Raw genomic sequence first — 15,474 nt, forward strand, 5'->3', positions numbered from 1 at the left:
AAAGCAAAATCTTAACAATTTTTGGACTCGTCTCCAAGCGGCTCATGATGCCATAATAGAAACTGAGTCATCAGATCTACCACAAAATTTTAAAACCTCGGCTCTCGCCAATTATGAAAACTGCTTAGACCAGTACAAAGCTACAAAAGCTATGATCTCCGATCAGTTAAAGATAATAAAATCTATTGCACCTACTCCACATCCGAGAGTAGAGCTGCCACAAGTACTAAATCAAAAGGGCAAATTCAGGCATTAAACTCGAGGTGCCCGCATGTGACTCAGAAACATTTCATGGAGGTTATTCAATTGCTTATATTGTCACAAAGGACACCACTCAATGCTTCATTACAGCAAATTTCCCATATCACCCCAAAGAAGCGCTTATACAAAAAGAACCACAGGTTTAGTGGTAACAACAACTAACGAAATCCCGAAAATTGCCAAGAAGCACCATGCTCAAAAGTATTAAAAACTCAAACGCTACACAGCGAAAACTAAAGTAGAGTACTACAATCCACAGCAGTCGTCTCCATCGTATACCGGTGAGAACTGTTTAAGGAGAACTGAAAAGAAGTTCAAAACTCTAATCAAATCTGCCCCTTTACCCTAATTTCTCCCCAAGCGGATAAGCACATACAAGCAGAAGCTATAGTCTTACCGCAACTTACAAATATGCTTCCAAGCTATCATACAAATAGAAAGCATTGGCAAAAGGTTTCACACCTGAAGCTAGCTAATCCCAACTGCCCTGCTCAAATAGACATTCTATTAGGCAGCGATCTCATACCTCAGATAATACTAGAGGATGTTGAGAAAATTTCAAACACACTATTGGCACAAAATACTATTTTCGGTTGGATCCTAAGTGGACTAGTTACGGAACCAGTTACCACAATGACAACTCAAGTTGAGGAAATCTCAAACGAATACCTCAATTCACAATTGAAAAAATATTTGGAGTTAGAAGAACTCCCCCTCATATCAATTACAACCCCAAAAGATCAGTATTGTGAAGACTTCCACAAAGCCACAACTACTCGATCAAATAATGGCCGGTACGTCATACGACTACCACTAAATTCCCAATGTGCCAACACTTCACGAATTGGCAGAAAAAACCAAGTCAGAGTCCCTTCTGCCAAAATCAGGTTTTAAAACATAAGTACATATTACAGTACAACTTTTCGACCCCGCAGGATGGCTCTTGCCAATAATGATACCAAAATCCTGCTTCAAAAATCTTGAGTTATGTGGCGCGCTACTACTTTCCAAAATCGCAGTTAACATAACATATAACAAAATTGTGATAAGAAAGTCGAAAACTCAACACCTCTCTTACTAGAGTGCCTCATAGTTGTCAACATTTTCATATCGTATAAAACTTCAAAAATAAAGTTAAGGGATCACCATACTTACAATGTGATAAAGTGACGCACCCAGACTTACAAAAAGCAAAGGTCGCACTTATCGCAACTATCTAAGCGCTCATCAAATGGGTAGTAAAAGTTGTAGATCTCACTTCAAAAATATGGGTGAAAATCATAATTCTCACTCTCGCAAGATCCCTCTTCAAATATTTTCAAAGGAGCATTCATTCTGGCCATATCTGAGCCAGGCGTGGAGTCGCCATCCTCATAAACTGATAATAAAGAGATTGCAAATAATTGCTGATAATACAGAAAAGGTAAATCATAAAAAATCCGCATAAAAATCGAAAAAAGGAAAAATCGTAAATACAATCACTACCTATTGTATTGCCAACTATAAAACCAAAAAATTCTCAGAATATAGTTGCGCATCTTAAGTCTATACCAAAATACAAATCGATTAATACCAAAAGTGTTTCTTACAGCTAATATTCGCACCCTCGGCTACTCCATCAACAGCACGCCGAAATGCATAATACAGTCCATATGCGTAATACTAGGCAAAATATTCGCCTAGGGAGCACAGGATGGTTAAATGAGCTAAGCCTCCCCCTCGCATATATGTATATACCAACCAAACAGGTACATTATTGGCACACCCTAATAATACACACCACTCCTGAGAACCCCATACAGGATGTCACCACACGCTGAATATCACCACACACGAGGACGCCTGACACCACCAACCAACAAAAAGGATTGGATCATCGCTTCTACACTCATTCGCTATATACAATTCGACAGCGCAATTTAATTCTACAAGTCTTTCTTCTTTTTCTTGTATTATAATTCCCTTTGGTTTAAAAACATTGATCGACATCGCTCCGGACTTCATTCGACCACCCCTTCGACACCGTTCCGATTCACTATTTCACTATTTCAATATATAAATAAATTAAGTGTAACAATATTTTGTGTAAAAGATAAATCGCATATCTTCTATTACAAACATCATGTATTTTCACTTATAACTTTAACCGCGAGTGTAAGTGGCTCAAAAAAACTTATAAGGTGCTGTGTGCTTCCCATTAAAGTGGGCACCCAATTATTCAATTGGCAATGCACACATTCGGTTAGACGTGTGAGTCACTTAGTAAATTATTAAATAAATTAGTTTGGCTTCTTTGAAATATCATGGTAAATATGCGAGATAAGATAAGATTGTAAGGTTCATTTGAAACACGAATGTTAACATATTATATAAGTAATATTTCTCATTAGTAAGTATAATTTGTTAAAAAATATCAATATAAGAAAGAATAATTGTTTTGTTTATAGTGAAAATATTAATACAAAATTATATTTTATTTCTTATAGGTCACTTTATCTATCTCTATACTCATCAGCTTGCATGTGTTTTTCCTCTTAGTAGTCGAAATTATACCTCCCACTTCGCTTGTTGTACCACTTTTGGGAAAGTATCTGATATTTGCAATGATATTAGTATCAATTAGGTAAATACTATATAGTTCTATAATTTAGCGATAAAATATCTTAAATTATATATACTTTAATTTTTAATCTACAGCATTTGTGTAACTGTCGTCGTTCTGAATGTACATTTTCGTTCTCCGCAAACTCACCGAATGGCTCCATTGGTGAAAAGGGTTTTTGTCAACTTACTTCCACAGTTCTTATTTATAAAAAGACCAAAATACAACATTGAAACAAGGTGATTATGTATTACGAATAAAAATCTCGACAATTTAAATGTTACTGCATTGACCTAGAAAATTTAAACAAGTCTATTGAGCAAAAGAAACTTGCATACAACATAAGCATCAGGTCACTTAGACCTTACAAACTATTCTTTATCACTATAGAGATCCTCCAAAGTCGTAAGTCAGCTGTTTTGACTTATGAAAGAGATTGTGACATTTAGAGATAGGAACTTCCCTTGGGCAATACAAACATTTTCATATCTCTAAAGAACACTATTGTTATAAATTAAATATTAAAGAAATCTGACAAAGGCTGACTTCGAAAACGTAATAATCAAAAGTATGGTATGAATATAGTTTGAGTGCAGTATTTATACATTGTTTTTGCGATCGTATAAAGATAAATAAGGATACAATTAAAACTAAATAGCTTAATTAAAGATAATTTCTTCAGTTTCTACGAAAATAGAAGCACAAACCTCATTCCATTATATAGGAAAATATAACATATTTTTTCCATCATATTTACAGTTTTTGCCAAATTCTCTGAATTTAATGAAAATTGTTTATAAATTAATAAAATTATTAATAAAAAAGCTTATAAAACTGACTACGCCATTCAATTTGCACCTTATCGTTCTTCTAAGTTCTCTGGTTTAATACGTCTAATATTATTATCAGATTCGGTGCCATTATCTGTTGAATCTTCAGAATGCAAGTCCAGCAAATTTATATTTAGGTTTATTTTTGGAAGGGCCTTAACTCATTTTCCACAATATGTAGTTTATTTTAAGCACCTTCCTCTAATTCTATTTTATTATAAAGGATTTATAGAACATTTTCAAGTTTTCTTTGCTCGAAAACTTCATATTTTCTTTGATTTTTCTCAATTAGAATACGATGTGTTATGCAAGTCTTGAGATCTTGCTGTCCATTCTGCCTTGGATAGTAAAGCATTACCATTTCGCGAAGTCATTACCATTTCGAAAAGTCAACTCTGGTACAAGGTGTGGTACGTTCTTTAACAAAATCGCTACCGTCTTTAAGAGACATGACAACCCCGCTTTCTGGTAAATTATCGTCTTCCCTCTCTTTTTCTTCATGATCACTATCTTGTGCTCTTCTACTAGATTTAAAATATATATACCTAGATACGAAATCAGGTTAACAAAGAGTTTTATACTGATCGGATCTTTGAACATAACGGTATAAAATACCGGCTACCAATATTTCAGTCGAACCTGAAGGAAGGTTCTGAAGCTCCACTCTAGGTTTTACCACTCGAACACGTTCCTCAGGTCGAGAAGTATTTATAAATATTTCTGCATTACTTGCCGAAAGATGGAGCCCAATGCAGTAATATACTGCTTCTTGTGCAGATTATTCTGTGCTCGATATAAATTTGTGACCTATATGTTTAAGTTTTTGCTTAACAGTATAATTTCCAGCATTTACCTCTGATATAGCTTTATTTAGGAAAAGAAATTCCCCAGTATATATTGGATATCCATAATTGCTCTATGGAGTTCCAAAATCAGAGGATTATAAGTGTTTATAAAACGATCGGGTAATTTTCTTTTTCGAAAATTTTGGGTTGTGTTAAACTTGATCTAAAGGCTAACAAATAGACATCAAAAAACATATTTATTTTAATATCAGAGAGGAAATGTTCAAAATCTTTTAAATTAGAAATGTCTTCTGTAGTCATATTTGAATTTAAAACGTTATGAATTTTTAAAAAGTTTTCCTTGTGTCTTTCTGAATTTTGACTTGTTTTTGTAAGAGAGAACAGTATTTGCGTTGAAAGCATTGGTGGATATGGTATACCAAAACGACTAAACTGTTGTCCTCTTATTTCCCTAGTACAAGACCGACTGTTGTTATGCTTTTGATAACACAAATAATTTTCTAAGTGGATTACCGAACCATCTGTAGAAATATAATTGTCAATAGAACGAATGACATCAGGGAATGTCTGAGAATCTTGAAGGTTAATCCTGGGAGCATTAATAAGACAATAGATGCCATGTACATGCGGGGGACGTCTCTGTTGAAACTCCACTCCCCAGTAGAGATTTGTGACAAAATGCTCTCCAAAAATGCCGGGGCTAACTTCAAAAAGCTTAAGAATTTGTTGATAGTAATAGTCAAAATATCTAGCACAAGTAACCGCGTCTGACCGAATTAAGCGATATCTATCTTGGGTTGTTAAACCAGAGAACGTAAATGAACGTTCATTTACGTTCTCTGGTGATGCGGCCTTGAAAAATCACTCTTATGCAGGTAAAGAAGTATTCACTTCAAAAAAACTTTTACAACTAAATGATAAAGCCTAAGTGATTTTGGATAACCGTTTTCAGGTTGTACAGAAAACAATGTTACAAATGACACAACATTGTAACACAAATAATTTGACCGCAATTGCTAATGAAAACTTGCCAAAAATTAGTCCTTGATCAAATATATGTTTTTGACGGTATAGTCAATAGCGTGAATAATAACAAAAAATATTTTTTTGGAAAGAAACGTCTTTCAAATTTAATACTTGCCAAGATAAGACAATCAGGCAAGAGAGCGATAGCAGTTGCTTTATCAGTAATTGCTGCAACTTTTCTATTGGATTAAAAAACTGCTCATTCTATTGTTAAACTTCCACTATCCGTAAATCTTAAGCTTCACAGATTAAATGGGATGAATGCACCACGAGCCAAAAAGCACATATAGAGGCCACGGACAGAATCTTAAAATATCTTAATAAATAGGGAGACTTATTTTCCCCATTCTAAATTTAAGCAGAAATTGTATCATGATGACATTGGATTAGTCTCTATTCGAAATAGTCCACAGTTTAGAAGTTTTAATAGATGCAGTAACCCTGACATCGACAATTTACACGAAAAAGACTTTCACCGGTTGTGTTCTAGGGCAATAGTATCACCTATTAATAATAGTGTCAACGAAATAAAACATTTTGCTATTCAAAAAGTTTCCGACCAAGTAAACAATTACATCCATTATCCACAGGAATTTTTAAGGGGTATTCTAGTCTAGAAATGAAAAAATTTATGTTTTTTTATATTTTCAAACATTTTTATTGAGTCTGATTTATAGACTTGTCACTTCAAATTTTTACTTCGAAACATTCAAAAAAAGGGACCCAAATAATATTTTTTTTTCGGCAGTAGCCATTTCGTGAACAGTTTTTTATCAACTTTTCCGTAGAACCAGGCATTGCAACATCATTCTAGACTAATAATTTTTGTTTATTTTTTTTTTCAAATAGGTTGGATACCCATGATGGGTATGGTCACGTGGTAATTTTTTGAGACCGCTCATTAGCTGCTAATTTTTGAAATGTTTAATTTTTATACTCTTGCAACATGTTGCTACAGAGTATAATAGTTTTGTTCACCAAACGGTTGTTTTTTTCACCTAAAACTAATCGAATTATATGTAAAGTTATATTAATGCTTAGGATTAAGAGACGTGTTGAAATCCGGGTGACTGTCTGTAGTTCCGTACAAGCTGTAACTTAAGTAAAAATTGAGATATCTTTAAGAAAGTTGGTACACATGTTTCTCGGTACCGTAAGATAGTTGGTATTGTAGATGGACGTAATCGGACTAATGCCCAGCCCACAATACACAATTAACCATAATTAAGCTCCACAATAAGATAGAAAGCTGTTATTTGGTGTGACGAATCGCATTAGTGAGGGGCATATGCGGTTAAAATCTTAAGATATAATAACCAAATTCACAAAGGCCAAATAACATTATTTTAGTACTCCTTTCGAAACATAAAGTCTTACACCCTACAGGGAGGTTTATGAGAGCCGCTGTCAAAATGGGGCAATGGTTGTGGCACCGCCCACTTTTAGGTAAAAACCCATATCTCGGGACTTACTGGACTGATTTATTAGATAGAATTATTCTGATATTTTTATGTTATAGTTCGAAAATGCTCCAAATCGAACTAGATCTATTCAAGCCCCTATGTACTGAATATGTGGACCCCAGTCCATATGGCGAAAGTTTTATCGAAAATATCGTTCAATCTGTGAGATATATTGATAAAAAAATTGGGAGAGAATCATTTTCTGAAAATAGTATGCCTGTGTATTAAAATTGGATAGAATCGGATTATTTATCCCTTAGGCTCCATGTACCTAATGGAAACATTTTCTAACTTCCGGTTGACTTTATACCTCATATATCGGATACCATATAAGTTATCTTGATTAAATGAGTGAGCGTACAGGTTGATTGAAAAGTTTCTCCTCTCGCCAAGAAATAGCACTACTTGTTCCAATTTTATTTTTCTTAAGTTGGTACATCTTTCGTGAGACCACATGCAAAGTTATAAGTCATTATTATATATTAAATAATAATCCAATTAATTCTTTGTTTACATGCTATTTGAAGTTGACGTGTCAGAGTATTTTTATACTCTCGCAACATGTTGCTACAGATATAATAGTTTTTTTTCACCAAACGGTTGTTTGTATCACCTAAAACTAATCAAGTTAGATATAGGGTTATGTATATATAAATGATCAGAATGAAGAGACGAGTTGAAATCCGGGTGACTGTCTGTCCGTCCGTCCGTCTGTCCGTCCGTCCGTCTGTCCGTCCGTCCGTGCAAGCTGTAACTTTTGTAAAAGTTGAGATATCTTTATGAAACTTGGTACACATGTTTCTTGGTATAGTAAGACGGTTGGTATTGCAGATGGGCGTAATCGGACCACAGCCACGTCCACAAAACGCCATTCATCAAAAACAAATAAATTGTCACAACTAAGCTCCGCAATAAGATACAAGACTGTTATTTGGTACACGAGATCACATTAGGGAGGGGCATTTGCAGTTAAACTTTTTTTTAAGTGGGCGTGGTCCCGCCCCTAATAGGTTTAATGTGCATATCTCCTAAACTACTAAAGATATAATAACAAAATTCACTGGAAGCAAATGTTTTAGCACCTCTACCTACGGTGTGAAAATAAGTGAAATCGGGTGACAACCCCGCCCACTCCCCATGTAACGGTACTGTTAAAAACTACTAAAAGCGCAATAAATCAAGCACTAAACACGCCAGAGACATTACATTTTATCTCAAGGATGGTCTGAGATGACTTTATAGGAACCGCGTTCAAAATTAGACCGTGGGCGTGACACCGCCCACTTTTAGGTGAAAACCTATATCTTGGGATCTTTTTAACTGATTTCAACCAAATTTGGTATATAACATTATTTTTATATTTCTATGTTATGGTGCTAAAATGGGCGAAATCGGATTACAACCACGCCTATTTTCCATATGACACCATTTTAAATTCCACTTGATTCTTTCACTTTCCACTATGCAAATCAAGCAACAATGATTATATCGTTAAAGTATTCCACCTTTTTATATTTCTATGTTATGGTGCTAAAATGGGCGAAATCGGATTACAACCACGCCTATTTTCCATATGACACCATTTTAAATTCCACTTGATTCTTTCACTTTCCACTATGCAAATCAAGCAACAATGATTATATCGTTAAAGTATTCCACCTTTCGACCAAAAATTCTCTAAACCGAACCAAAACTGTTCAAGCCCCTAGGTACTGAATATGTGGACCCCAGTACCTATATTTGACTTTTTACCGTAAATAATTCATATAATAGAATAAATAAATGAAACTATCTATAATAGTATGTCTTTGTTTCAAAAATGGGTTGAATCGGATCAATAGTTCTTGTAGCCCTCATATATCTAATATGAATATTTTTGAACTTCCGCGTGACTTTATACCGCATATGTGAGTTATCTCAATGAAAATGAGAGAGCGGGTTTTACTTATAACAAGATCAAATCGGGTGAAAATTTTCCTTAGCCCCCATGTAACTAATATCAGGATTTTCGAACATTCGTCTGACTTTACTCCATTTGATTGGTGATGGTATGTGAGGTACCTTAATGAAACAGTAGGAGCATTTTATTAGTCTGTGGCATGTTAGTAGTATGTGGTATTGGAAAAAATTAATAAAATCGGGTCAATACTGCCCTCAAATTCCATATACTACTTATAATGCTTTTCGTTATTCTAACCAGTTTTATGCCGAATATGTCGATCAGTGAGCATTAATATATTTTTTTATATATAAAATTGCTTCAAAATATGTTCTCGAGTATAGCTGAGCAATGTCAAAATTAATATATTTCTCTATCCGCAATATATATATGATTTCCGTCTTTCCACCTGACTTTACACCGTTCCGGTTAATCAACGTGATATTTTAACGAAATTAAGTGGAAAAGATTTCTTAAAAATTATGTGGTTTGACGCTGAATTAGAATGAAATTAGTACATACTAAGTCTAAACCTCACACCTTCAAATAATGAATTCCGATTCTCTGGTTGACGTTTGCCACCTAAGCTTATAATATAAAATTTAGCCTCTTTGGTGGAGTTAAGTATATCTCACTTCAAGCAATAAAACTGAGACTAAGTTTATGGCCTTTAATATAAGTCAAGAAGATACCAAATTTGATTGTAATTTAATCACGATATCATTTAATAATATAATATAATATATGTTTAATTCAACATTTTTTAATATACGGTTTGGAGGAATTTTCTGGTCTTTGATTTTCCCAGCTCACATGTACTACTTATGGTATAATTTTGTTCGTCCATTTGATAATTTAATGAAATTAAATGGACAGTTTTTCTTAAAAATAATGTATATCGCTGCATATGAATGAAATTTGTCTAGACTTTGTTTAAACCTTATAACCCTAATATACTGATTTCCGCTCCTTTCGTACAACAGCAACCTCATATACCCCACATATTAAATCTAACCCCTTTGGTTCAGTTTATATCACATATACCATGTTTAAGTTAAATAGCTTCTTTTTATAAAAGTTAACATTTCGGAGAAAAAAATAGTATTGACACAAAATAAATCTATGATCAATAACATAAGTTAATAAGATGCCAAATAATAATCGAGTAATGAATGTTGAATTCTTTCGCAACATTTTTATAATTTCGCAACATGTTGCAACAGAGTATAGTTTTGTTCACCAAAGAGTTGTTTGCATCACCTAAAGTGATAGATATAGATTTCTATATACATATATTTCTTCTAATATTTGGTGATAATCAGTGGTTAGGTATATTTTCTCAGCCATCATGTTGAATTTATGATAAAATATACCAGTCAACAATGCTAAAAAAGTTTCTTAGAGTGCTGGACTTTGTATAGAGCAAAAAAATCTTTCTAGAAAAAATTGCATGAAATAAATATTAGTAATGTAGTATCAAAAGGGCTAAAAACCCTTTTTATGTGGTTATAGATAAACTGCGACCCCATCGGTTTACATGCTACTGTCTATTATTTCAGTTTTGCGACACATTTTAATATGAAGGTCATGAGGTGAACTGTAAACTCAAGAAAATTACATTTTTACCTAGCGCCGTTGGCAGCTTTGAAAGGTTTAGATATTAAGACAGAAAGAAGAAAATCTACATACCTGCTCTACATATGTGTATACCATACTTAATTATAGGTAAGTTATTGTTAATTTAGCCTTCATGGGTAGACCCCTCAAAATCGGTACCATAGATCCCCATGTTTTAGAAAGCGTTTAACAAAAGTAATTTACGGAGGGATTTTCGGAGAACTTAATTTCAATACAATGAAATAAACTACTAATTTCTAAATATTATGTATTATCAGAGAACTTAAAACAATGAGAAGGTGCAAATTGAATTTTGTATGATGCTCTATTGGTTGGTTGAAAATTTGAGATCAAGGAGTTCACCACTTTCTGTATAGTTTTGCTGTTATTTAACAGAAATGAGAGTTTTTAACAACGTTCTCTGACAAAATACGTATCTACCAATATAAAGAGAAAAATGAAATGAAATGAATGAGACAACAAGAAATACAAATGCCACTTCACATATGCATGAATATTTTTTGCCATATAAACGATTTTTATGATGAAAAATTGATAAATTATTATTTTTTTGCACAAATGCTACATTGATAAAATGTGAAAGATTATGCAAAAAATGATATTTTACTATTTTCATAATTTTCTAATTTCAATTTTTACAGAATTAATAATTTATGTATGTACATCAATATGTTATATTATATAATATAATAATATATTATCAATTATCAATAAATACATGTGAGCGCACTGCTCTATATGTAAGTATGTATGTACAAATATGACCGCGCAAAATAAGTAATGCATACACAAATCTACATACATTTAAGTGTACAAATGTAAGTACGTCAGCCAATAAGAAAAATACAAACATTGTTGTACAAAAACAACAATTGTCTCAAATAGCATCAGCACCAGAAATCAATATGGTAGCCAAATTGACAAATCCTAAATTTGTAGTAAATCACACACCAACAACATTTTCATTCATTAACGCTGGCGCACAAGCAATAAGCTAAGTCGTTTCATTCATAAAAGCAAACGCCTTACACATCTCCCCGAGCATGCGTTTGCCTACAAGCGTCTTTTCGCGACGATGGCAAAAGCTAAAAATCATAAATTGAACAAATTTCTGATATTCCCTCTAGAAGGGAAAAGTGACAACCCCTCAAATATGAGTATTAAAATATTTTAGAATAAAAGTGACAACATAGTAAATTTGTCGATTTACAATTCAAGAAACTTTTTAAGAAAAATATTCAATATTCCTCTGATTTATGTATACAGTAAACCCCGGTTAAGTATCACTCATCCAATCCCTCTTATCTGCCGGTGTCTTGCTGCATCTCACTTTTTTTTTCATAATTTTTTAAAGAAAACGGTAATTTTTTTTAAATACATAGAAATAATTTTTTTTGGTACCACTCGCTTAAGTACCACAATCGCTTATGTACTACAAAGCACAAAAAATCTGCATCTTTGGTTTTGGCACTTAACCGGGATTGACTGTATTTGTCAAAGAATTTACGTAAGTACGTTCGAATTTTTTGTACACACATTGACTTTGCACTTGCCCATATGCGATGTATGTTTGTAAGAGTGTGTATGGCACATCTCGGATTTTCTACCAACAACACAATGTTGTGACGCTTTGTCGTCGCGTCAGTTCTTCGACAGATTGACTCTTTGACATAAAAGCAAAAAATGTGTCAACGGAGATTTCACATGAAGTAATGAGTGTACATATCTACATAAAAATACATACAAATGTGTAAACGACATAATATATGTATGTCCTGTTACATATGTTTACACATGCATTTGAAAAGAAAAATTGAAGCATGAATGTGAAATACCAACGGCAAAACACAATTCTGTACTTTTATGACTCCATAATGGTGTCAAGTACAATTAATGAATTATTTTAAGAAATATATCAAAATACTTTATTAGTAATAATTTAAAAGTATTTTGATATATTTCTCATAATAAAATGAATTAACATAAAATAATTTAAAAAATAATAAATAATAGTTCAATAAAAGGAATATGTTTCAAATAGCATATCAATATTCCCAGTTTGGCATGAATATAATATCTCTTCAATATTCGCCGTTTGGTTATGTTAAGAGAGCGTATGTTTACAGATTCACCGCTGTTATAAAAGCGAAAAATGTTATTTGTTTCTCGTGCATCTATGGTGAACTCCTTGATAAATTCCTACAAATTGTTCGCTGTCGAACCTGCACCTTCTCATTGTTTTAAGTTCTCTGGTATTATTATGTTAGTGAATAGCTAAGTAATATATAGGTATACAAAAGTACGTAAGCTGTACCAACATGTTGCAAGAGTATAATAAATATCAGTACACTGTGTTTGTAGTTTCAGTTTCACTAGATGTCTTTACCAGCAAAGTGCTTTATTCAAACTAATTTTAGTGTATTAGTTATATAGTGTTTAAAGTATTATTATATACAGTGACGAGCAAAACCGTATTATATACAGTGGCGAGCAAACACATATACATATGTGCACCAGTGTACCATAGTACCTATACACGGAACAGGAAAGGAGTCAGCAAGCAAGGACTTAGAAGGAATTACAGTGAAAGAGAGCAGCACCTAGGATCCACCTTTAAACACCCGGACGGACTGAATTATATAAGTATTATCTATAAGTATGTTATATATTAATTCATTTATTATTAATTAATTATGCCTAGATTAAGTAGAAAATCTATATTACTAAGTCGTCTTCAGAATAGAAGACGTATGAGAGTTCTTCGTGCAAACTCTTTATATAGAGATAGTGAGCAGTCACAAAATACTGTAAGTCACGCTAATCGTAGATTAAATTCCGCAGTACGTCTGTCCGAACAAATTATCAATACAAATCAACATAGAACCAGGCGGGAAAATCTCGAGGTACGGTCTTTTGAACAAAATGTAAATACTGTTCAACACAGAACAAGGCGGCAAGATCCACAAATTCGCTCTGAAGAGCAAATAAGAGATACTCGAGGTCATAGGTCTCGGCGTGAAGACCCTGAGGTTCGATCTGTTGAGCAAGTTGCAAATACTGTTCAACATAGAACAAGGCGGCAGGATCCCCAAATGCGCTCTGAAGAGCAAATAGGAAATACTCGAGGTCATAGATCTCGGCGTGAAGACCCCGAGGTTCGATCTGTTGAGCAAATTGCAAATACTGTTCAACAGAGAACAAGGCGGCAAGATCCGAAAATTCGCTCTGAAGAGCAAATAATAGATACTCGAGGTCATAGGTCTCGGCGTGAAGACCCCGAGGTTCGATTTGTTGATCATGTTGCAAATACTGTTCAACATCGAACAAGGCGGCAAGATCCCCAAATTCGCTCTGAAGAGCAAATAAGAGATACTCGAGGTCATAGGTCTCGCCGTGAAGACCCCGAGGTTCGATTTTTTGAGCATGTTGCAAATACTGTTGAACATAGAACAAGGCGGCAAGATCCGCAAATTCGTTCTGAAGAGTAAATAAGAGATACTCGAGGTCATAGGTCTCGCCGTGAAGACCCCGAGGTTCGATTTTTTGAGCATGTTGCAAATACTGTTCAACATAGAACAAGGCGGCAAGATCCGCAAATTCGCTCTGAAGAGTAAATAAGAGATACTCGAGGTCATAGGTCTCGGCGTGAAGATCCCGAGGTTCGATCTGTTGAGCAAGTTGCAAATACTGTTCAACCAGAGAACTTAAAACAATGAGAAGGTGCAGGTTCGACAGCGAACAATTTGTAGGAATTTATCAAGGAGTTCACCACAGATGCACGTGAAACAAATAACATTTTTCGCTTTTATAACAGTGGTAAATCTGTACACATACGCTCTCTTAACATAACCAACCGACGAATATTGAAGAGAATATAATATGTGAGCAAAACTGGGCATATTGATATGCCATTTGAAATATATTCCCTTTTATTGAAGTATTATTTATTATTTTTTAAATTATTTTATGTTAATTCATTTTTACTTTATTATGAGAAATATATCAAAATACTTTTAAATTATTACTATTAAAGTATTTTGATATATTTCTTAAAATAATTCATTAATTGTACTTGACACCATTATGGAGTCATAAAAGTACAGAATTGTGTTTTGCCGTCGGTATTTCACATTCATGCTTCAATTTTTCTTTTCAAATGCATGTGTAAACATATGTAACAGGACATACATATATAATATTATGTCGTTTACACATTTGTATGTATTTTTATGTAGATATGTACACTCATTACTTCATGTGAAATCTCCGTTGACACATTTTTTGATTTTATGTCAAAGAGTCAATCTGTCGAAGAACTGACGCGACGACAAAGCGTCACAACATTGTTTTGTTGGTAGAAAATCCGAGATGTGCCATACACACTCTTACAAACATACATCGCATATGGGCAAGTGCAAAGTCAATGTGTGTACAAAAAATTCGAACGTACTTACTGTGTGACAAATACAGTCAATCCCGGTTAAGTGCCAAAACCAAAGATGCAGATTTTTTGCGCTTTGTAGTACATAAGCGATTGTGGTACTTAAGCGAGAGGTGCCAAAAAAAATTATTTCTATGTATTTAAAAAAAAATTACCGTTTTCTTTAAAAAATTAAGAAAAAAAAAGTGAGATGCAGCAAGACACCGGCAGATAAGAGGGATTGGAGGAGTGATACTTAACCGGGGTTTACTGTATACATAAATCAGAGGAATATTGAATATTTTCTTTAAAAAGTTTCTTAAATTGTAAATCGACAAATTTACTATGTTGTCACTTTTATTCTAAAATATTTTAATACTCATATTTGAGGGGTTGTCACTTTTCCCTTCTAGAGGGAATATCAGAAATTTGTTCAATTTATGATTTTTAGCTTTTGCCATCGTCGCGAAAAGACGCTTGTAGGCAAAC

General features: G+C 33.7%; 1 long non-coding RNA gene across 6 annotated transcripts in view; it reads left to right on the forward strand.

Annotated features, from left to right (window-relative positions):
• Positions 1 to 2,379: 2,379 nt before the first annotated feature.
• LOC118683437 (uncharacterized) overlaps positions 2,380 to 15,474 on the forward strand; it is a 45,044-nt gene continuing 31,949 nt past the window's right edge. For 2 of the 6 annotated variants that reach the window (XR_011397940.1, XR_011397942.1), the window contains exons 1-3: positions 2,439 to 2,567; positions 2,748 to 2,884; positions 2,959 to 3,102. This is a non-coding gene — a long non-coding RNA (uncharacterized lncRNA). Of the gene's footprint in view, positions 2,651 to 2,747; positions 2,885 to 2,958; positions 3,142 to 15,474 lie in introns of those variants that run through there. The other 4 variants (XR_011397941.1, XR_011397939.1, XR_011397937.1 and 1 more) reach the window with 4 other exon arrangements.

Source organism: Bactrocera oleae, chromosome 2 (genome assembly GCF_042242935.1).
Source record: "Bactrocera oleae isolate idBacOlea1 chromosome 2, idBacOlea1, whole genome shotgun sequence".
In the NCBI taxonomy this organism is placed as follows: domain Eukaryota; kingdom Metazoa; phylum Arthropoda; class Insecta; order Diptera; family Tephritidae; genus Bactrocera; species Bactrocera oleae.